Source organism: Hipposideros armiger, unplaced genomic scaffold (assembly GCF_001890085.2).
Source record: "Hipposideros armiger isolate ML-2016 unplaced genomic scaffold, ASM189008v1 scaffold_96, whole genome shotgun sequence".
NCBI lineage: Eukaryota > Metazoa > Chordata > Mammalia > Chiroptera > Hipposideridae > Hipposideros > Hipposideros armiger.
Window position 1 is genome coordinate 3083356 of NW_017731446.1, and position 24947 is coordinate 3108302.

A 24947-nucleotide genomic window follows, 5' to 3' on the forward strand; every position below is an offset into this window, starting at 1 on the left:
TAGGAGGGAACAAAGAAAAATGTCATCAACTGGTGATGCAAGATGAGCCCAATCACTAAACACTGTTTAGCAAAGTCCAAATTCTGCAACCAGACAGTCCAAGGCGTTTCATACACTTAAGCAGAGCTGCTGCACAATGCACGTGTCCTTCTGCTTCTGAGAATCCAACAATCCTTTTGCTAAGGAAGAAAATCAGCTGGAATGAATACTGTCATGTCTTCTTGAAGAAAGCTTTCAATACAGTATGTATCTGGTTTGGGAGGCATTTTCTAGACTGTTAATTTCGTAGAATCGCTAGCAACAACAACAAAACAAAACTGCTAAGCTATTGCAAAGTAAAAAACGGTATTATAAAAGGTTTAGCATTTCTATATTGTTTTTCAAAATCCTAAATGGTGCCAGCAGGCTTGTAGAAGAATGCATGATCAGCTGTCTGTATCCGTGCTATAACCTCTAACCACAAGCGTGTAAATGTATCCTGCTAAATGTGTCTGCAGTACAGAGCAGGCAGATACCTCCTCAGCTGGGGTTGTATTAAAATGTGAATGAATTTGCTTAAACTTAGAAGCAGAATAAAACCAGGACAGAAAAATACATTGATGCTGAGTTCCTTTGGATGTACAGCTTACCATCGTGAATGATACAAGCTGTCCTTAGGACACTGACCTAAATAATGGTGACTCGCAGCAGCGTACATACTCTACTTGCTCAGAACGTAGGACGTGCAAAATGATTTTTCTCCTCCCTGCCCTCCCAAAAGCTAAATTGTAAAGTAACGAGCCATTAACAGGAACCCAAAAAGAGAGAGAGAGAGAGAGAGAGAGAACATACAGTATAAGAGAAGAAATGGTGTTGTGCTGAAATGCACTGTTTCTTTGTTTTACTTTGAGGCTTATCTTAGCTACGCTTGCATGATGACACTGACATCATGGAGGTCAGGGCTGACACTGGGGTGCTATCCATTTTATGAGTGAAATGTTTTCTGAAAATTAAATCTCATCTACTCAAACACCAAATTTCATGTCTTCCTCAGTACCACTTCCCTACCCCCGCTGCTCAAGATTGATGGGATCTTGTTTGGCTGTATGTAATAAATTGGAGTCACCTTCTGTAGAGACTCCAATACATAATTGTAGGAATTAATTTTTAAACAAAAAAAAAAACCTTCAAGAATTCTTATGCATCCCCTTTCAAGCCTTCCTATCCCCCCCCCAACACACACACACAACTGAAGCTCAAATTGCAATGAAATTTTTAACATGTGGAACAAAAAAAAAAATGTGGAAAGAGCAGTTTATTCAGGATTTTGAAAAAATGCCTAATAAGCAAATACTGTTTTGCTACAAAACCAGTGTCACCATGTCCCCAAAGAGAGAAAAACAGCATAGCTTGCTAGAAAAATTTCCTCTCGATCCTGCCGGCAGGTAAAAAACAGAAAAGCATTTCATTTACCATGCTGTATAAAACAAGAAGTCTTTTTATTTTTAAGGAAATAGAAGAGATTCTTTTCCACTCCTTCTTCAGCTACAAAGAAACCATACCCACCCCCACCCTTAGATCCTGGACATAAGCCAACATTTTTATAAAATGCTATGAGACTGATTTTGAATACATAATATTTACATTTTTCTTCCTCATATCTCTCGAAACGTCTTTCATTGCCTATTGCATCACTGAATATGCTAATGTTAGTTCATGTTAACACGTGCAAAAATAAATTAATATTTTCTGGGGTTGCTAGTTTTCCAGCGCCTCTATTTTCTGTAAGGGCTGGCTAAAAATGATCAGGTTAGCAAAATAGTCACATTCCCCAGGATTTTTTTAAAGGAGAAAGTGTATTCAAACATCTTAACTTAGGTACTAGGTTTCACAACCGGATCTTTTGTTTCTAGCTTTCAGTCTATCTCCTTCCACAGAACCCAAGTGATTTTTAGCTCGATGTGTGGAAAGCACCCAGCCCAGCTCTATCTACCCCACGCGCTTTAAAGTCTCTGAGTTGGGTTGTCCAGATGGTCAGCCATACCTGAGTCACACCGGGTCCTCTCTTTGGAGCACATCTGTTCCCCACAACTATTCCAGAAATAAACGTGGCTCTAACGGAAACAGTTGCTCCTGATCCAACACCAATGGTGGAACCATCTTCCCCACCCCCACATCATTGCTCTATAAGCTCTGGTTAGCATTGACAGTGACAGAAAATTAGAATGGAGTGTCCTTAGGCTAATTCTTCCTTTGCCATGGGGGTCGAGAATTACAGAGAATATCATGCTGAGTTACAAGGTACCAATTTAAAATAAAGTCATCTATAAAGCCAGGTCCTTACAGTGGGATTGGAGGAGGTTGAAGCAAACACGTTGGTATTTGATGCTATTAGCGTCTGTTCAGATATTCCCCATTAATAACATCTGAAAGCTAGATATTAACATTAAAACACGCACAAATTACTATCATGTAGGCTAAATAGACACTATATGGAATCAACACTAACCGCACAGAACGAAGTCGATGCCTCCTCTGCTTGGGATAATAAATGACAGTGACAAGGACAGTAATGCATATCAGGCTTCCATGAGATGAGTGAATAGTGTTATGCCCCCTTCACAGGACCAGGGTTGTGAATGTGGTCAGGTCCCCTATTGGTACTTGTAAGCCAAGTGCCAGGGTGAGCAGTTTCCAAACCTCTTTGTGAGGGTTCTCTGTCCACCCTCTGTCAAAACGAACCTAAAAGTCATATATTGGCTATTTTATGATGTTCCAAAACACTCAATGAGCAAATGTGGCCTGTTTGCCAAATCTGCTTGTGTTACACAAATTTGAACTGTAGTTGAAAGCATTCAGATGGATGAGCTTGTTTAGGTAGACATTCTCTGCCTAGCAAATTCTGTTTTATACTTTTAAACAACCATGCTCATGCTTGAATGACTTAAGCTTTGTCATGATTACAAGTGGCAAGGGTGTGCATTCACTTATGATTTTTAAAAATTCATGCTCTTCACCAACCTCCTCAGGGCACACGCACAAACATTAATTTAAAAGATGAGTCCCTTTTCCACGATGAAGATGTTAACCTGTTCTTGCCACTTTGAGGAGTCAAGCACCAGGAACCCAAAATAATCTGGCAGGAGCAGTCTGGAGAAGGACAGAGCGAGCCGTGAGGCGAGAGTCTTTCAGTCTGATTAAGGCTCTTACTTGTTCACAGTCTCATTGTTCTGCAGTTTGAGCTCATTTTATTTTCAGTCCTGTGGGTTACAGTTAAATTGCATGGCTTACGCAAAGAACGTAATTCAAGTTTGAGCAAAGCTCGACTCTCTGTGTTTAAAGAAACGTAAAGTCAGGGCACTGAGTCCCAGAGGAATTCTTGGTTGATAAACATTTGGATTGGTTTGCACATGACTTTACTCCATTCACTGCATTAGAAATTACAGCTGGTTTCTGTTTACACCTAATATGGATATTCAACATTTGTGGATAAGTTTGTTATCAGGTTAGGCTGTTCTGATCTAAATTTTAAAAAATAAGATGTTTACCAAGTAATATTCTTGTATAAATTTATTTTAAAAAGTGTACAAAAATTTTTATGAGGTTGGTTATTACATCTGTCTATAGAATACTAACAACATAGTGACAATCTATCAATGACTGAAAATACCTTTGGATGATATTTTAGTCTAAATTTTCTGAAAAAAATCCAGTACTACTCTGATCATTTACATCTTGCCTAGAGATCTGGGCAGGAACTTCTGCTTTCTACCTTGAGCAGAGCTAAGTCTATAATAGCTGTCATTTATTGAGAACCTACTATATACTCAATATGATAGCTTTATTATGTTATTTAATTCTAAAGCAATAATCCTGCAAGGTGGATATTAGTTATGTCACCTCTAGGTGAGGAACAACTTGAGATTACTAATCACACAGTAAATAGCAGTTAGGATTCAAACCTAAGTCTGACCGATTTCAAAGTTTGGGTCTTTCCACCAGTGCTAAGAGGATAAAACCTCCCTCCGCATTTCACCCTGATGTGGGAATCTTCTTACTGTGCAGACATCTGGTAGAGGGGTCCCACCTCCCTGGAGCCACAACTACCCCTGTTCATAAGAATCAGCCCCAACTCACCAGGCCCTGGGAATTGTGGGTACCTAGAATGCTGAACCAGCAGGTGGAAAAGATAGAATGAAAGTGGAGGAATCAAGGAGACCATGCTGGAAAGCGAAGGGTAGAAAGCAGTAACAATTTTGGTCAGAGATGTGTCATAATTTGGAAATGTTTTACGAGGCAAAATAAATAGAAAATCTTCCATTTCCATCTGAGCAAGCTATTTCCCTTAGTGAAGTCCAGTCTTTTCATGTTACAGATGAGAAAACTGAGGCTGAGAGAGATCTGGCCATTTGTCCAAGATCACACAGTTAATAAGTGAATTTACCCATTTGCTGCATTAAAAAGTACATCTCATTTCCTTTTATACATCATATATTCAGCATTTGTGAGTAAATTTATCAGCTTGTTAGACTGTTCTAATCTAAATTGTCGATTAAAGAAAGATCAGTGTAACAATCAGGGCTGACCTGGTTTCCACACACAAACACTGTTTTTGGCCTGAACAGATAACCTAAGGTGGTATTATGACTTCCTTCCCCAACATATTTTTAAAATGGGCTTTTAAAAAGCCTAACTACTGAGTAATAAATTTTCTTCAACCAAGTTCAATGTTTCAAGTGCATCATTTTAATGATTGACTCTATGTTAACGGCTGTACATTTTGCCCTGGTTGAAGATCCCTTGCAGCTCCAAAAGTTTGTGATTCTGAAAAATCCAGCCCTGCTTACTTTCTAGGTCAGTTAGGCCACGTCTCCTGCTGCCTGGTTATGTGGCCAGCCAACTATCTCGCTCACTGGCAGTAATTTTATATGCCAACCAGATGGCTCTCAAAGGGGGCTTTCTAATCAACTTTATCAGCTCCACCCTGCCTGGGAATACGAGAGGAGGATTATCTTGCACAGTGCTCATGAGGCAGTAGAACGAAGGGTTGGGTGAATAGACATGCCTGAGGACTTAGAACTCAAGGAAGCCTCCTCCAATTCTTAGACAGGAGCTTTCTCACTTCCATCCATTAGCATCTGTGTAAGATGTGGGAAAGGAGTAAACAATTGATGGCGGGCTGGCTGAGTGGCTCGTTGGTTAAGAGTTAGCTTGAGAGCGTGAGCTCTGAGCAGCAGGGCCGCTGGTTCGGATCCCACATGGGCCAGTGATGTTGCACCCTCTACAGCTAAGATGGTGAACAACAGCTCGATCTGGAGCTGGGCTACCGTGAGTGGCTGGCAGCCAGTATGAGCGGCCGTGAGCCGCTGTGAGCTGCCGTCCAATGGCCGGCGACCAATCTGCCTCACCGGGGAAGAGTGCAATGATCACAATACCAACATGGGCCAGTGAAGTCAGGTCCTCCACAACTAGACTGAAGAACGAAAGGACAGCAACTTGTCTGTTCCCCGATTCCCCAACACTGTTCCCTCCCCCAATTCCCCAATAAAATCTTTTTAAAAACAAATGAAAAAACAGTCGATGGCAAGGATCAGGCAGCAAGCCTTAGGGACCAAACTAAAGTTAGCCTCCAGGAAAGAGCTGGAAGGAGAAGAGAAATGTGAACCGTGTGGTTTTCAAAAGAGAAAAAGTGGTAGGCGACTTAGAGCTGTAGGGATGCTGTGGTGGATACCATCCCACCCCACCCTAATTCAGCTCAGACTCTCTTATGGAAATATCCTCAACATATCTCACCACCAGTTTTGATATCTCTACCTCAGCTTTAGCAACAGAATAGTTCCTGTTTTCATTTCTCAGTGCACTTGACACATGGCACTAATAAAAACCTTACGTGCACACAGGGGTCAAGAGCATTCCTACATCCCTAACCACATGTTCATCGGTGGCCATGGCTACTTGCCACCCCCAAATAGAGAGCACGTACAACAACAGGGTGTTCTAGATCCTGAACTGGCAAAACACACCTGCAGCAAGGAGGTTGAGTTTCTTCTTTCTAGAGAGATTGGAAACTCAGTAGAAAAGAGAGGGTGGGCTGTAAATAAAGGGAGAGAAGGAAGAATTCTTATACCCATGTGGGTGGCTCATCCTCTCCTTGTATCTTTCATCCTGGGCAACAAATATTCCAAGACTCCACCTGGGAACAAACTCATTTGCTTCCTCTTCTGTCAGATAAATAACTTTGTAGCTTGGAAGGGCCACAAACACGCACCTCTTCTCACCAGAGCAACTTAACAAACCTCAGTGAATCTTCACTTCCTTTGGACTGATGATAAAAGCATCAGAAGTCTGTGTTGTATTGAATTCCCTACCTTGAATCACGTCTCAGGGTTTGCCTCCTGCAAGATCCAGGCATCGCAAATGGTACCTGGAGCATTACCTGGTGCAACGAAGGGGCTCATGTGGGTGTGCTCTTGGCTGACCAACACCAAGCTTCGGGGTTTTTTTCTCTGCTCCCACCACTACCAGTGGAATCTTCCGCTCTGTGTCATGAGGCCACTTCCTAGAATTGGAGAACTCACTCCATGAATTAAGGAATGGAACTGGGGGCTGAAAATACCTATGGAAGTCTTTCAAGTGCTTAATCACTTGTTAAACCAGGGAAGCAGACCACAGGCTTTGTTTAAATCTGTCCCTCCTAGGACAGGGGAAGGGAAGACAGAAGCAAGAATGACCTGACAGTACACCACTGCCTCCAAAAAGTACCTTAACGTTTCCTCAGGCCCTTGGTGGCAGAGCATGTTTCACAGAATTATAGGATGAAGAAGGCACTTGAGAGAATGTCATCTAAACCCTTTCTTTGAGGGAGGAGAAAATCAGGTTCAAAGAGTATTATAACTAAGGATCCCAGCAACCAGAATACAAGCCAGAGTTCTTCATTTCTAGTATTCTGCTCTTTGCAATTCAACACACTGGCTCATTTAAAAAAAATTCTATGCTTATATATGATGTCAGAGGGTCAATAGATTGGGGAGGGGGTTATCACTTTGTGAGGGGTGAAATGTGTAACTATTACATTGTTTGTACACCTGAAACTAATAAAAAAAATTCTAAGCTTTCACGCAAATAGATACTTAATAAATGGTAATGGATTAAGTGAATTCATGAGTAGATGCCCATATAGAGGGTTTATAACTTATTTCCCAATTCTTTTTTTTTTAAATTTTATTGGGGAATTGGGGGAGGGGAACAGACAAGTTGCTGTCCTTTCGTTCTTCAGTCTAGTTGTGGAGGATGTTGTTTCACTGGCCCATGTTGGTATTATCATTGCGCTCTTCCTGGGTGAGGCAGACCGGTCACCGGCTTCTGGACAGCTGCTCATGGTGGCTCTTGGCAGCTCACACCAGCTGCCAGCTGCTCACGCTGGCTGCTGGGCACACATGGTAACTTATGGCAGCCCACTGCAGCAAGGGCTGCAGCCTACACCGTCACCAGCAACTCTTGGAGGCCCAGCTCCAGGTCGAGCTGTTGTTCACCATCTTAGCTGTAGAGGTCAGTGTCACTGGCCCTCATGTGGGATCCAAACCGAAGCCCTGCTGCTCAGAGCTGGCGTCCCAAGCCAGCTCTTAACCAATGCGCCACTTGGCCGGCCCTCCCAATTCTTTTCAGAAGGAAATATTGTTTAACTTTTTTAATCAAAAAGCTCAATTAAATATAATTTTAAGCAAAATAATAAATATTGGCCAAAATATCACCTAAGGCCAAGTGTCACTTGAGAGTATCAGAGAAGTTGGCTTGATTTCTATACTTGGTCAATTCAATTAAGTTTGTCCGGCTGAAGTCGCCTTTATCCTATTTGGTTTGCAAAGAAAAATCTCATGAGTTAGCATGAGCAGCTAAAAATAAGTTGCAGGTTTCATTTTCCGTTGTTCAGTATGGTTTTGAAACCAAAAGGTGCCAAACTAGGAGAGTCATCAACGCCTACTGAAAATCAGCAATTCAAATTGTCAACTTTCTAGCCCACCATCCTGATCAGCAACTCACAGCCATGCCCAAGAAATGTACTCTACTCTCTGTCTCAGCACAGTCTCTTGAGAGGAGTCCCCCTTCAGAAATAAGGTGTGGTGGGCCGGCCGAGCGGCACATTGGTTAAGAGCTAGCTTGGGACGCCAGAGGGCCCTGGTTTGGATCCCATATATGAGGGCCAGTGACGCTGCCCTCCACAGCTAAGATGCTGAACAACAGCTCGACCTGGAGCTGGGCGGTCGTGAGTCGCCAGCGATGGCCCCCTGCTGCAGTGGGTTGCCATGGGCTACCATGTGTAGCCAGCAGCCAGCGTGAGCGGCCCTCAAGCCGCTGTGAGCGGCCATCCAGAAGCTGGCGACTAATCTGCCTGGCCTGGGAAGAGCGCAATGATGGTGCCAACTTGGGCCAGTGAAGCAACGTCCTCCAGAACTAGAGGGAAGAACAAAAGGACAGCAACTTGTTTGTTCCCCTTCCCCCAATTCCCCAGCACTGTTCCCATCCCCCAATTCCCCAATAAAATCTTTAAAAAAAAAAGAAAGAAGGTGTGGCAAGAAATTGGGGGCTGAGGCCAGTCCTGTGGGACAGTGGCTTGTGTGTGTGTCTTATATCCGGACAGGATGCCACATAGATATCAGCCCCATTGCTCAGCCTCAGTTTTAGGTGAAGCTGGGGACCCCTCCACAGAGCAAGGGAGCTAGAATTTCATTCAGGTGGGGCCCTAAATGAGTGAGCACAGCGAATACCCCTTGTCCCAAATGCCCACGGCCTTGTGCAATTCCATACTGCAAACCCAGTCGGTTCATGATAAGTTTAATTTCAAAATTTCAAAACGGTCATTCCAGGGCCAAGTCTGGCCAAAAGGTGTTTGACGGAGGCATCCGTGCTTCAAAGGGAAGGCAGCCATCTCACGATGGAGCACTCAGCTGGGGCACAAGGCCCCGGAGAGAGCCATGCGGTTCACAGAAAGCCCTCCACTGAATGAGATTGAAAGAGGGCATAGAAGGGTTAATCTCCTTCCATTACGGGGGGGGGGGGGGGGGGGCATTGGGTGAAGGTGAAGAGAATAATCTGTATGAAGAGGAGAGAAGACAAAGAGCTATTCCAGAGAAGAAAGTGTTGTGCAGGGCACGAAGGATGATTTGTCCTAGATTTTCACAGTGAGGCCATTTCTTAGATCTCTGAGTCTTTACCTCGCTTTGAAGTTACAATCTCGGGGAGGGGGAAAGGGGGCACATTTGCACTCAGTGCTGCAATACTTGAGCTTGCTTCCATCTGAGATGAGCGTCACTGAGAAGCAGAGGGTGAGGCCAAAGCCACCAGGACGCCTCAATAGAAGCCTAACCATAAATCAGAAAGCGGCAAAACAAACAATAGGAATTGCTCATGAAAGAGAAGCCAGCGGCTGAATCCTCCTTTCCTGGGGTGGGGAATGCCCTTGAAAACAAAATGAATTAAAACAAACCCAACTTTTAAAGGTTGCTTTTAATAACTTTTTTGGAAATAGTTACGATTCATAAGAAGTTGCAAGAATGGCGCAGTAACTGGATAATTTCATCCAGCTTTCCCTAATGATACTATCTTCTACTACTGTAGCCCATTGTTTAAACCAAGAATTCGATATTGGTACAATACTATTAACTCAGGTACAGACCTTATTTGAATTTCATCAGTTTCCACATGCACTGTGTATGTATGTGTGTGCGTGTGCATGTGTGTGTCTAGAGTTCTACGAAATTTTATCACATGTGTAGACTGGAATTGCCATCATCACAACTGAGATACAGAACTATTTCATCACCACAAAATCTCCTTGTGGTACCCCTCTATACTCACACCTTCCTCCAGCCCTAATCTCTGGCACCAATCTGTTCTCTATCACTATAATTTTGTCGCTTTGAGAATGTTAAGCGTATATAACTGGAATCATGCAGCATGTAACCCTTTGAGATTGGCGTTTTCTCACCCAGCATAATGCCCCTATGATCCATTCACGTTGTATGCAAAGAGTGTGTGCCTTTTTATTCCATGATATGGATATACCAGTTTCTTACCATTCACCCACTGAAGGACATTTGGCTGGTTTCCAGTTTGAAGCTATTACAAATCAAACGGCTTGAATATTTGTGTATAGATTTTTGTGTGAACCTAACTTTTCATTTCTCCCGCGTAAATGCCCAGGACTGGGATTGTATGGTAAGTGTATGTTTAGGTTTATAAGAAACTGCCATACTATTTTTCGCAGCGGCTGCCCAATTTACATTCCCACCAGCAAAGTATGAGTGACCCAGTTTCTCCACGTCCTCACCAGCATTGGGTAACATCAGTATTTTTATTTCAGCCATGCTGATACGTGTGTAGGGGCCTCCCTTTGATGTCCCCAGTCAAGAAGGCAGGTAAGTATGGAACCTTCAGAGCTTGGGTAGGGTGGCTTCAGATATCTCTCACACTTCCAGCTTTCCTAATAGTTGTCTACACAGCAGCTTGGTAAATCTGGCATTTCCATGATGGAAAATGGGGCTCTTGATTCGGGGTGAGGCTTTAAGTTTGTCTGGTTGCTCCTGACTGCAGTAGTGGGACACTGCCCTCTGGTGATGTTGGGTTCTTTGAGGCAGTACCCCTTGGCCCAGCAGGCAGACCCTCGCACCCATGAGGTGATAATGCAAACCATGATATGAGATCCAGGGGGCAGGGTCCTCCTGCACCTTTGGCCAGAGAAGGTGCAAGTGTTCTTCATTCTTAAAGTTAGTACTTATTAGCAGGTGTGAGGAGGAGGTGGACACGAGGAACCACCAATGGTACTTCTCAGATCATAGGCCCCCTTGAACACTTTTTGCCCTTGGACTTCCTACTCTGTTGACCACCCAAGACTCTCCAACAGCATGTGGACACCTTGTGTGGATGTCACAGAACTCCGATTACTACCTCCTGGGACTTAGATCTGGAGGCATTGCTGTCACCACCACATGGACTTTCCTGGCCTAGGGATCCAGGTCCTGTCAGCAATTAGAACTCCATCTAAGTATCAGGAGGTGCCCCAGCCAAGGAAGATGCCAGGGAGATGGTCTTTGCATAGGGCCATCATCATAGTGATGAGTCAAATCACAGTCTGGAAAGTCACTTTCCATCTTGTGTGCCCCTGATTCAAGGGAGGTTGTAGATCTTCCCAGAATTTATATTCATCATGACCTTGGGTCCACAAGTTTGGACCAGGAGGCCAAGATTCAGGAGAGCAGTGATCCTTGCAAGGGGATAGCTAAGAGATAATGGAGGCCATGTACAGGGACAGTGAAGTTTCGTGATTGTAGGCACATTCCCTGGCGCCCAAGTATGCAGCATGGGTGTAGCAGAGGTGCTCCACTGGGTCCTGGCTCTTGCACTTCACCTGGTACAGTGACAGGAGATGGACGTGGACTTGGGCTAGCGATTTATAGAGCCTGAACATAAATGGGACTGTCAGGAGCACAGCAATCTATGGAGGCTGACCTTGAAAGTCAAACGATATGATCATTTGGCTTCCAGAAGTTGAGGTAAATGAGAGGAAAGGCAGCCAGATAGTATCAGGTGACCAGTGGGTGTGTCTTGATGGGTTTGAGCAGAGTTACGCAGACAGGATGGATAGTCATACTTCCTCTTAGAAGGTGGTGAGAACTTTTAAATTTGGTTGTTGTTTGTTCCCTATGGTCTCTGCTGTAACAGAATTTTCTAAATTTCCATTTTCGGGTGCCTCTTCTCTGGCCCTTGCCTCTCCTTTGGCCAGATGCTCCCGCCTACTTGCTTGCTGTCAGAAGGCAGCCCAGTGCACAACACCTTTCAGATTTAACGAGGTGGGTGCTTCCCCTGATCATGAAGTTACGTCATGGGGGCTCTAACACTGAGGATGAATCCATGCCAGCTCCCCTCTAGCTCTGGCTTTGTCTTCTTGCAACTCATGCCTGCCTTGACCTAGATGTGGGTCTTGCCCTTGCCCTGGCCCTGCTCTCTTGGCTTCTGACTCTGGACTCCCCCGCCTTCTCTGCTCTCATGGCATGGATCTGCATGGCTGCCCTGTGCCCTCCTTGGTCTAGCTTCAGTATAACCACCTCAGGCTTAGGGTGCCCAATGGTCTGGCTTCATTAGGCGACTAAGGTGAACAACCCCAGAGGGCTGCCCACACATGTCCTGAGGTATGGCCCTGCCTATCAGAAGGCAGATAAAAGTCCCCTGGTTGAGAGAAGGGCTCACTTCAGGAGTTAGTCTTCTCTCTGTTGCCTTCTCTCTGCTCCCCAGAGGTTGGGTGGATCCGAGCCCTGTGTCTACTCAAGTTCTCGTTCTGCCTCTGCCACTAAATCCCTGGGTAGCCACAAGAAAGTAAATGAACCATTCTGGGTCTCAATTATCTCACATTTGTAATAAGGTTTCCTGACTCCCTAGCTGAGAATCTTTCAACTACATCATACCATGAATAAGGGAAAATCTGAAGTTCAGAAGCCAAAAAAGGGCCTTTAAGTTAAATTCTAGTTGAGATATACTACCTCAGGGTTCCCTAAAAATTTTTTCTGTCTAATAAGTGTTTGCTGAAATGAATGTTTGTTGAATTGTATGCAGCATGTCAATAGTTCTCAGGCTTTAATCCTTGAATTAGGATTGGGAGGCTGTATTAAAATGCACATGCCTAGGCTCCCTCTTCAGAGCTTCTGGTGCCGCTGGACCTAGGAGCATGCATTTTAACATAAGAAACTGAAAGGGGCCTAGGCTTTGAAATAGATACTGGTAACTGTTTCTAGAGGCTAATTTACAAATATACATTAGGAACTTTAAAAATAGGTCATTTGACCTACTGATTCAAGTCTAGGAATTTTCTCTAAGATGTCCACAAAGATCTATCTACAAGAATGTTTACATATTTATAATAGCAGAACAGTATAGGCGATCAAAATATCCATTAAAAAAAAGAATGGATAAATTAAGACATATCAGTGCAATGGAAACACAGCCATTCAAAATCAAATTTTCAAAGACCATTTACTCACTTGGAAAAATGTTTACAATAAGTGGAGTGAAAAAAACATATAAAATACAATTTTGATAATTTTTAAAAGAAAAAAATATATATGAGAAATTGGAAATACATCAAAATGTTCATAATGAATTATTACTTGGTTGTTGAATTACTACAGATCGTTATTTCCTTTTTGATATTTTTCTGTATCTTGTGTACTGACTAGTTATGACTCTTATTATTTGAAAAAGAGTGATACTTTTTTTTTAAAGGAAAAGACAAGGAATTTGCCTCATGTAGAAAGAAAACAGAGGGAAGAGGGGTCTCTTAGGCGTCCAGCCCAGCCTTGGCCTGGCTGCTACAGGCAGACTCACACAGCAGATAGACTGAGTCTGGTGCCTGTGGTGGATTTTGAGCTACATTCTCATTTGCAAAGTACCTTGGTATAGTCGAAGCCAAGGAATTTGGGTTAAGGAGGATGTCCTTTTCACTAGATACTACTTTCCTGCTACATTCGAGGATAACAGACTATAGGATCTGGGCCATGGAGGGGGGTTCACAGTTTAAATGAACTTGTTTACTCCTCTTGGGTGAACTCATGCTTGTTGCCTCTGTGTATAATCCACCACCCTGCCCACTCCACCTATAACAGCAAGCAGACAGACTGCACTCATGAGTAGAGGCTTGGGACAGGCGAGGGGCTCCATTTTGGCTTGGGAGACACCACGTAGGGTGGGGCTTCCATGGAGTGGTTTCAAAGCCTCCTTTGACCAATGAATGCCCTGGGAACCCCATGGAGCACCAGGAAGAATCTCTTTTTTTTGGCAGAGAGATGACTCAAATCTATCTTCCCTCACAGATTTCAGTGAATCCCAGGTCAAGTCTGTCTCTGAATAAGATTAGAAGCCTCACGGTTAGGCCTCTGGCCTAGAGTCAAACCTTTCCAAATGTCCTTGAGATTTTTACACCACATGCTTTGGCTAGTGAGGAAGTGGTGCTAAAGATCTCAGATGAAAGACAATTTAGAAAGACAAAAACAAAAAACTAAAATAATGGCAGTTACAATATTAATAGCACTATCAAAAGCCAAAATGCCAATGCTGACCATAATTATGGTAATTCATTTCATTAACACCTTGACTCGTCATGCATTTTTCCAAGTTGCCCAAATCATTTCACCTATATTACCTTACTTATTCTGACAGAATCTCAGTTTTACATTTTTAAAAAATCCCATTTCGGAGGTGAGAGGAGGCTTTAAAGTTCTGATGAAAACCAGAGGCTTCTTGAGTCAAAAACAAAACCCTGAAGTCTTCACTGTGGTGTTTTCCAACTCCATTCTTGACAAGAAATCAGGGGATTTCAGCATGAGAAATTATGAAGTCCTATTACCATGAATCCTTAGCTTTGGTGAATATGACGTGGCCGTATTGCAAAATTCTCTAAAGAGAGTAATAGAACATTTATAATACTAACCCAGGGTAAGAAAGGGGCTTGTACTTCTGTGCTGTAAAAACCATAAGTCCTCTGGGGTTAAAAAACAACCAACTGGTCTAGACGTTGCCTATGTCAGCCTGCTATGCTCAGTCACATCTGCTCGTCGTGGATCGGCACAGTCCAGGCTAAGCTCCTTAGATGCCCTTGGCGCTGAGAAGACAATGGCGCCCCCAATTTGAATTATACCCCTCGTGTGGATTTAAAATTTTTTCAGTAATAAAATATGAAAATTAAGGAATCTCAAGAAAGTGTCACTTTTCTCATGATGTCTACGTTGACGCTTTTTTGAAAATGTCGAACATCCGAATATTTACAAAGTGTATATGTGTTACCCCTGCCTTGTTGGTGTGTCTGTGAGGGCACCCAGCATGCTGTACCAACACTGTGGAAGGGTCGTGTTGACAGTAGCGAAAGCCTGATTAGGCGGTCGTACACCTCTCTCTGCCATGCTATGCAGCTAGACATTAGAAATCAGGGGGTTGACCCTAACACACACACACACACACACACACACACACACACACACACACACACGAGTCATTCCTACATACTTAGTCCTTTGAGGAGTTGTTATCACATGGTGGTTGAAATTAACAAGCTGATGGACCCTGACCCCTCTCCTCCTTGACTATGGCCTGTGGCCTTGCCCTTCCTGGCGGACTCCATTAGGCTGGGACTTCCAGCAACAGAGCATCTCCATCTGGCTCCAGCTTTTAAAACCTGGGACTTGTTCTCAACTTACTCCTTTGGCTGCACCTGTCTAGCAGGCCCTGCATTCCCCCATCAACCTGGTCTTATCGCTAGCTTAGTCCACTAGTCCAGCCAGCTCTCGGCACAGAAAACACTTTCAGGACCCACCAGCCCAAGAAAATGGACTTCCAAAGGTTGTAGCATTTTTGCAACACTTGTTCTTCTTGTTCCACTCCTTCTTAGCCCACTCCAGATGGGAGGGGACTGGGCCAAGGGGAGGCAGCAGTCACAGGAGGCCAGGCGTCAGGCTCCTTGACAGCCTGACAGGCTGTGTTAAATCAGCCAGTAGCTGGCCTTCCCACACAATGGACAATATGTGTTCTTCAGGGTGTGGGCATGAGTGCCAGAAATATCCAGTGCAGGGCAATAGTCAATCAGATGCCAGAGTGACTAGCCAGACATTGATAACACAACTAGAGAACTAGGTACCCGGCAGCTCAGACAAAGACTATAGTCCAGTTTTAGTATATGTGCTGCTGAAGCGAGCACCTGTGGCCATTCTTACTGGAGGCCTTTATGACGCCTTAGGAGTATCACAGGGCACCTGCCATGTGGTTTCTGATATTTACCAGTGAGGGGAATACTGCTCTAAGACCAACCATGGTGAAATGGCTACATAAAATATAAAATTTGTTTTAGGGTTCTCCAAACAGGGCTTATAAGCTTACCACTCATTATTATAGTAAATATTTTGGAACTTTTCCTGAAAAGCTAGAATTATATATCAAATCCTTAGGATAGCATTAATCTTGAGCCTTTTTAGTCTACTTTTAAATGTTTCCTTAATAACTTGGTTTGAAGATCCCATCTTAATCAAGGAGTCTCTCCTCTCCCTTTCTGTCCCCCAATCTATGCCAAGATTAAAAAGTGTGCCAAGACCTGGAGCAGATCAGGCAGGGTAGTTTCCCAGAGTCCCCAAGGACAGACAGAACCATTAGCTAAGGAGACCAAAAGCTTTCCTATAAACCACTGGGGCTCATAGTTGGGAGAACAGAATTCTGTTAGACCAGCAGTTCTCAACCTGTGGGTCGCGACCCCTTTGGGGGTCGAACGACCCTTTTACAGGGGTCGCCTAAGACCATCGGGAAACAAAAAGATATTTACATTACGATTCATAACAGTAGCAAAATTACAGTTATAGAGTAGCAACAAAAATAATTTTATGGTTGGGGGGTCACCACAACATGAGGAACTGTATTAAGGGGTCGCGGCATTAGGAAGGTTGAGAACCGCTGTGTTAGGCAATTCTAACTGGCATGACTGGGCCCAGGACAAGGAGACAAAGCTAGGATCGTCCTAGCCCAAGAGGATCCTATAGGGAAAAATAAGGGAAGCATGTCCTCCCTGGTTCATTGACCACTAGGGGCACAGTGGTGCTCCTGTAAAGGCTCAGGGTCAGAATGGACAGAGGCATCTTGAAAAAAATCTTACCCACTGCTTCTTGCCCACATGGCCAGATGTTATCTAAGAGTGTCAGGGAATTCTAAATACCTGATTATTGTTTTCTTCTCCCACTGCTTCATTCTGCTGTCTTATCCTTGAGCATCTCTAAGTTCCTTATTGTGTCTGGCCAGAGAGGACTACCTCTCCTCCAGAAACTCTCCAGAGCATCCCTGGGAAATGGCTACACCCACCCCCACCCAGAGACTACATTTCCCAGACTCCTTTGCAGCCAGATGTGGTCATGTGATAGAGTTTTAGCCAATTGAATGTGAGTAGAAGTGATGTGGACCACCTCTAGGCTTGGCCCATGAAAACCTCCCGTGTGTACTTTTTATGCTCTTTTCCTCCTCAATGGGAAGTGGAAACAATCCCAGGTGACCTTGATAATCACATGCTGCAGAAGGTGGAGCCTCTCTCAACCTGTGTGTCTGAATGCCTGAAAGAGAGTTTCCCCACTAACCTGTACTGTTACGTGAGCAACAAATAAACTTCTATTTAAACCATTATACATTTTTTTCAGTCTGGTACAGCAATTAGCCTATCCTAACTATTACGTATCCTGTTTGATACAGCTGTTGTCATTGTGTGCAGAAGGCCCCTGCCTTCTCCCTTTTTCTTAAATCTTGCTGTAAACCAAAAGAATAAAATTAGTAAACTTACATTTAAGCAGCCATTAGGGACAAACGACACTCACCGAATTAGCAGTCACAGCGTTCAGATCTTGCAGCCAGATGAACAGTAGTTTGGCAGAGCCTCACTTCAAGATAACCTGATATACCAAAATAAAACAAAAAGGAAAATGTAAGACCTACAAAACAGGTATATGAGAGCCTGATTGGTAATTTCCAAAGGGTGTTGTCATTTTACAAAGGACTTCGCCACTTTTTTCCGGTAAATGACAAGCTTCCCTATTGTTTTTAAAATAAGTTTCATTTTTAATATAGCCTCCAATCATTACAAAACGGAATTTATAAAAAACAATTCTACTGTGGCTAAGTAAGCTATACAAAGACTAGATGCTGACTCAGGGGGTGACTTTGGAAAATTGAGTATGATTTCTGTGCCTATGTGCTCTGCAGTTCTTACGTACACCTTAAAACCTTTCTCTTGGAAACTAAACTTTTTTAGGTAGGAACTTCCAGAGCTTGAAAAATTATAGGCTATGCAAAGACTTAAGATTTTTTTAGTGAAGTTAAAACAGACACCAGAGGTACATTATAATGTCTTTATATTTCATACCACCCCAGATGGCACAAGTCGAAATGAAAATAAGCTCTCTGTAAACAGGGCAGTGAGAAAATGGAGGTACCTAAGCCCGAACAACTGGAGACAACCAGAATCACGCTCTGTAAAGGCGGCAGGTTGTGGATGTTTTCCTACCAGAGCTGCCATCTTTTACCAGATTAACTGCGAAAATATCATTTGACGGCACAACACAACTATTCGCCTAGAACAGGGTTTATTTTTGTATCTGATTACTCAGTATAAGATCCAGGAAGCAAATAGTTCAGAACTCTGAACAAACATTCTGGCAGTCCAAAACAGAGCACTGGGGCGGAAGAAGGAAGAGAAGACAAAACAAGAGGGTTGATGGGGGAGGGCTCAAATTGGGCCACTTCCCTCAGGGTTTCAACCTAAGTGTATATAAATATTTTTGAGAGGAAACGCGTTCTTGTCTGGTCCTGTGGAGAAGAGAGAGGTCAGATAGATCCCTTTGGTGGTGTACGTTGAGGGTCTCCCAAATGCAGTCCCCACCCCCACCCTCTGGGCTGGGGCCTGCCAAGCCTCAGGTGTCAGGGAACAAGATGGCGCCCCACAGTGAAGGGCACTGAGTGAGGGGGGCCAGGGTGGGCCTTCACTTACTCGGAGGCGCTGGCTCCTCTGAAACCCAGACGCTGCCAACTCCCTGGGCTCAGGAGTTATAATCGCTTTCTTGCTCTGGGTTCTTCACTTCTCGTCGAAATCAGCTCCACATATTTTTCTGATGATGACACTCATTCTGACTTCTTACATTTTGAAAGTTGATCTACAAGTAAAACCTTCCATGGGGCTTAAAAAAATAAAAAAAGAAGAAGAAAAGAAAAGAAAGGTGTGCTGTGGGGAGATGGAGAGGAGGAGGAGAGAGGCAGTTGCCTCCTTATTTTGAGATTTGCTGCAGCTGCTCCAGTGCCACTCCCCAGCCAGTTTCCTGGCTGCACAGGGAGGCCAGTGGCCGGGCGTGGGTGACGTCAGGGCCAGGCCTGAGTCATCACCAGAGGCCGGGCTGCCCTGCCACTCGGAAGGGGACAAAAGGAACCTTTGATGTCCAGGGCCCTCCTCTCAGCACTCTCGCTTGTACTGAGCAGCAGGCCAGGAGAACATTCCAGCCGCCTCCCCACCCCCAGCCGTCCTTCCTACTTCCGGAACAGTCCCAGGCGGATTCAGCAAGGCCTCCCTAAGGGATGTCACCCTCCTGCATGGCAGAGGCATGGCCGCTGTCTGTCAAAGAGAGAAAGAGGGGAGGGTATTTCTCTGGGGATTTCTTACCTCCCCCTCTTCCTTCTTCCTCTTGGTGCTCCCTTACCCAGCGAGTCACAGTGGTATTGAAAGAGATGTGGAAAGGTGGAAGGTGTTCTCGTCACCTTCCCTGGGCAGTACCCAGTAGTGGGTGTCTATTCTCATCTGCCTTTCTGTGGTGGCCCTGGGCCTCGGCTCTCTGGGTGCCAGAGTGAGCTTGTGCTTTGAGGATTTTAGAGGGCACCACTCCTTCACAGGGGTATTTATAACCCAAGGCCTGGCAAGCGGCCCAGTAAATACATGCTGAATGAATGAACGATCATTTTAAAGTAAAATAGTAGAGGACATATATTGAATACTTGCAGTGAATGTTTGAACTTCTGTGCTAAGTGTTTATAAAGGTTATTTCACTTATTGTTACCATGAGAAAGCTATGAAGTGGGTGCTGTTATTATTCCCAGTTCTACAGATGAGAAAATGGAAGCTCAGAGAGATTAAGACACTTCTCTAACGTCTCACAGCTAGTCAGCGGCAGAGCCTGGATCGTCTGACCTCAAATCCTATGTTCTTAACCACTGTGCTGAGTGGCTGGCATGAGTGAATGAATACTGACCAAGGGCAGCCTGTCCAGGGGAGAGGGCATAAGGATCATGATGGGGCTGAAACCAAACTCTATAAAAACCAGTGGAGCAATTAGGCATGGTCTGTCTAGGGCAGCAGTCCTCATGTCCTCTTGATGGGTTCACACCAGATCTGAGGCTTGGTGAGATACCCAGAGTGGCCAGGAGGGCAAGTCCATTGTCAGGTCCATGTGGAAATGAGAAGCTAGAACCAGAAAACAAAGCCTGGTGGCGTGTGGTGAATGCAGCATCCAAGAGCACAATGGACAGAGTACCTCAGAGGAGCCAAGGCCCAGGCTTGTCTTTATTGCCCCCTGGACTCATGGGTGTGGGTGGAAAGGTCAGTGTAGCTAAAGGCACACGTCTGGGGTAGGCAAGAAGATGACGGAAGAAAGACATGGGGGTAGCCGGGTGGCTCAGCTGGCTAAAGCGTAAGCTCTGAGCAACAGGGTTGCCGGTTCGATTCCCACATGGGCCAGTGAGCTGCACCCGAGCTGAGCTGCAGCTGAGCTGCTGACGGGCGGCTGGGTGGCTCAGTTGGCTAGAGCACGTGCTCTTAACAAGAAGGCTGCCTGTTTACTCCCATGATGGCATCCTGGAAAAAACACACTGTTCCCCAATAAAGTAAAAAAAAAAAAAAAAAGACAAACTCTCAAAGACTCTGAGATCTAAAGAAGGAGCTGGAACTACGGCATGATTTCAAAGAGTGAGGAGGGGCTGGAAGTGACAGGGAACAGAGCTGGACCTGACAATGGTAGTCACTGCCCTTCACACTGTCCTACCAGAAGCCAGCTGCCTTTCTGGGACTGAGAGAGAATGCTGTCAGTGGCCGTGTTCAAGCCAAGGAGACAAGTGGTGGCAAGAGGAGAACTTCTGCTAATGGGGGTGTCTGGTCCCAGGATAAGAATGACCTTATAGGTACCTTCTTCCTCTGTGGTTTCTGCCACTGTTCTCCTTGGGTAAAGGCCTCATTCCAAGGAGAAGACAAAAGCCAGGAATGTGCAGCCTTTTACAGAAAGGGGCAGGGTTTTATGGGTGGCCTCTTCAGGAATGCCATTCCACAGCTTTTCTTCCCCCCCGAATGTCTTCTCATGGGACCCCCTCCCCCGCTCCTTGGCTCAGGAAATGGATGTAGCTACCCTGTGCTGGGAGCTCTGCTAGTTGCCACTCTGAGGCATTACACTTGTGCTGTGGGGTCTGACACCCCAGGCAGGTGGACTCCGCAGAGGTGAATTTCAGAAGAGAGAAAGCCACGACCTTTTTAATCAAGGGAGCAGCAACAACTGATCAGGGTCATTGTCAACGTCCACACAGAGCCTGACCTTGGGCTGAGGAAAGCACTTTAAGTTCCAGGCATTTTTGGCAGAAGTCTTGTTTATTCTTTTCTTCTCTCTCTGCAGAAAATGCCTCTGGGTACCTCCCTGCTCTGTTTCCCCAAAGGCTAGATGGCCTTGCTTGCTTCACATACACAGGTATTTATTTCTCTAGTAAGATGAACAGAGGCCGGTTATTTTTTCAGCCTACCTTGTGGGGCCAGAATAATGTGAAGAGGAAAAGAAAGGAAAGAAGAAAAGATAAGTAAAAGCTTATTGTGAGACTCAGATCCTTGCATTATATGCTCTGGGGTTGATCTAAAAGTGAGGATAAAAATCAGAGAATTGGGCAAAACATCTACTTGGGAACACAGAGAAGTGGTGAAACCCTTAACCTTTATCCATCTGGAGAACCCTCCTCTGTTACAACAAATGAAGTTATATACTGGTAATTACAAAAAACAAAAGGCTACAGGTTCAAGGAATTCCTTGGAAGTCTTGTCTATACTTGCTGCCTCCAATTTCTCTCAACTCATTCACTTTAAAAAAAAACACCTTACTAAAATATAATTTACATACCATAAAATTAACCCACTTAAAGTGTTAAAAGCCATGGATTTTAATGGATTCAATGGATTTTAATACATGTATTTACAGAATTGTGTGACCCATAATCTAATTTTAGAACATTCTTATCACTCCAAAAAAAACCAACAACCTTGTACCTGTTAGCAGTCACTCTTCCTTTGCCCCACCCCCAGCCCTAAGCACACATTAATCTTCTTTCTGTCTCTATAGATTTGCCTCTTCTGGGTATGTCATATAAATGGAATCATACAATATGGTATTTTGTGTCTGGCTTCTTTCACTTAGCATAATGTTCTCAAGGTTCATTCATGTTGTAGAATACATCAGCACTTCATTCCGTTTTATGCCCTCAGAATATTCCATTAGGTGGATCTGCCAAATTTTGTTGATCTGTACACCAGTTGATGAACACTTAAGTTGCTTTTATTTTTGGCTGTTATGAATAATGTTGCCATGAACATTCGAGTACAAGTTTTTGGGCGGATACATGTTTTCACGTCTCTTGGGTTGGAGTGGAATTGCTGGGTCACAAGGTAACTCTATGTTTAACATTTTGAGGAACTGCCGAGCTGTTTCCCAAAGTGTGCACCATTGTACATCCCCATTAGCAATGTGTGAGGGTTCTGATTTCTCCACATCCTTACCACCGCTTTTTTCAAAAAAAAAATTTTTTATTATGGTTGACATACAATATTATATGTCTCAGGCGTACAACACAGTGATTTGACATTTATATGCCTTATGATGTCATCACCACAATAAGTCTAGTGACCATGAATCTGTACCATACAAAGTTAGTATGATATTATTGACTATTTTCCATATGCTGTACATTACATCACCATGACTTACATATTTTATAACTGGAACTTTGTACCTCTTATTCCTCTTTACCTTTTTCACCCATTCCTCCACCACTCCCCCTTCATCAATACTCTTATTGTCTATCTTTTTTATGCTAGCCATCCTAGTGGGTGTGACATAGTATCTCATGTTGGCTTAAATCAAAGCCTTTACCTAATGATTAATGATGTTGAACATCATTTTCATGAGCTTATTGGCCATTTGTATAACTTCTTTGTAGAATTATCTATTCAAATTCTTTATCTATTTTAAAATTGGATTATTTACTCTTTATTTTTGAGTTGTAGGGGTTTGTTATATATTCTGCATATAAATCCCTTATAGATACATGTTTTACATGTATTATCTCCCTGTCTGTGGGTTGCCATTTTACTTTCTTTATGGTATTCTTTAAAGGAGAAAAATTATTACTGTTGATGAAGTCCAACTCACCAATCTTCTCTTTTATCACTTGTGCTTTTGGTGTCATGTCTAAGAAACCATTGTCTAACCCAAGGTCATAAAGATTTACACCTGAGTTTTCTTCTAAGAGTTTTATGTTTTAGCTCTTACATTTAGGTCCATGATTCACTTTAAGTTAATTTTTATGGTATGTGGTAGGGATCCAAATTAATTCTTTTTCATGTGGATATCCAGTTGTCCAAGAACCATTTGTTGAAAAGACTTTTTTTACAATAATTCTATACATCTAAAACTGTTCTAAAATAAAAAGTTTGTTAAAAAAGAATCTATTCTCTCCCCTACTGAACTGCCTTGGCCCCTTTGTCAAAAATCAATTGACCATAAACATTGTTTATTTCTGGACTCTTAACTCCAGTCCATTGATCTAGATGTCTCTTGTCATGCCAGCACCACATTGTTCTGATTACTGTAGCTTCATAACAAGTTTGGAAATTGGGAACTGTGAATCCACAACTTTGCTTTTTTTTTCAAGACTGTTTTGTCTATCCTGGATCCTTTGCATGTACGTAGGATTTTTAGGATCATCTTCTCAATTTCTAGCTGGGATTTTGATTGAGATTGTGTTCTACCGGTATATCAACTTGGGGAGTTTTTAACAATAATAATCCATAAACCTGGGAAGCCTTTCCATTTATTTAGATCTTTAATTTCTTTCAGTGTTTTGTCATTTTCAGTGTACAGGTCTTACATTCCTTTTGTTAAACCTCATCCTAAGTATTTTATTCTTAATTGAGATTGTAATCTTTGCTTATGAACTTGTTAAGAGCTTATACTTTTGAGATCAAAAGACCTAAATTTTAGTCATGGCTCCACTATTTATTTGCGGTATGACATTAAGTTTACTTAGTTTGTATCGGCCTCCTTTTTTTTTTTTAATCTGAAAAAAGGAAATAATAATACCATCTCATGGGTTTGTTACACAGATGAAATAAGATAATGCTTATGTAACCCTACTGAGACAATGAACCACATGGGTCAGTCTCAGGGTGGTATTGCAGTCCAAGAAAACCAGTCCAGTCACCAAAAAGTTATTCAAATTAACTCTTACTCAATACTTGCATTTCTCAAACACCATCTAGAGCCCCCTGCAATGCTTCCTAACATTCTTTTTCCCCCTCCTACCTAAGCCTTTTAACAATCCACAGCTTCGGCCTCCCCTTTTCTCTTCCAAGCTCCCTACAAAGATTTTTCTCCAGCCTTAACCAATGTGCCTCCAATCCATCTTCTTCTGTCCAGCTCTCCTTCTGATGAGGCAGGGGAAGAAACTGGAAGGACAAAGCCAGAACTCTTTTTAGTGGACAGGAAGAAAAGAACATAGGAAGCACTCAATCTTAATGTATGTCCCGTCACTCGTATAAAGCACTTAGAGCAATGTCTGATCATTGCACTAAGGGCTGAATAAACGTTGAGGTTTTATTTTTTGTTGTTGTGGTGGTGGTTACATTACGCCCATCTATACTTTATGTTAAGGTGTGCGGTTTAGATCATGGCTTCTGAAAATCTAGTCTAGAGATGACTTACTACCCAGGGGCCCATCCTCACTCGTTCAGATGAATTTGGGGTTGCTGCTCATCTTGCTTCCTCCTAAACCATTCCTCAGAGAATCAGCCCCTAGAAAATTAGAAAAAGTTTATCTTGAGGCTTCCTGAATAATGTGTGGGGCCTGTCTCCTATTTCCTCCTCGCCACCCAGCACCAGAACCCTGTACTCCCTCCTGGCCCCCCATGAAACCTTCTAGGATAGTGCTTTGAAAACTGCAGCTCAGGACCCATTGTTTATTGAGACAGAACCAGCATTGGTTTCAAGTGACAGAATAAAAGAAAAGAGTAGAAAGTATCCAACTGCCTTGTAACTAAGACTTGTTTCAGTTTTGTAATATGTGTGCGAGCTGTGAAACAGTTCTTACTGTGGTTCAAGGTTTAAAAAATGTTTTAA

At 43.5% G+C, this 24947-nt stretch overlaps 1 protein-coding gene and 1 long non-coding RNA gene across 6 annotated transcripts in view; one reads left to right on the forward strand and one right to left on the reverse strand.

The window, feature by feature from the left end:
• Window positions 1-24947, reverse strand: part of ZBTB38 (zinc finger and BTB domain containing 38) — a 113929-nt gene that overhangs the window by 52286 nt on the left and 36696 nt on the right. For 2 of the 5 annotated variants that reach the window (XM_019645968.1, XM_019645966.1), the window contains exons 1-2: window positions 18533-18883; window positions 17364-17438 (exon numbers count right to left, since the gene is read on the reverse strand). The gene's annotated coding sequence lies outside the window, so the exon portion shown is untranslated. Of the gene's footprint in view, window positions 1-13141; window positions 14422-17363; window positions 17439-18532; window positions 19102-19195; window positions 19376-24947 lie in introns of those variants that run through there. The other 3 variants (XM_019645964.1, XR_002124418.1, XM_019645965.1) reach the window with 3 other exon arrangements.
• Window positions 8-21671, forward strand: LOC109384542 (uncharacterized). Its single transcript, XR_002124420.1, has 3 exons — window positions 8-242; window positions 10340-10394; window positions 21186-21671. It is a non-coding gene; the product is annotated as an uncharacterized LOC109384542 (long non-coding RNA).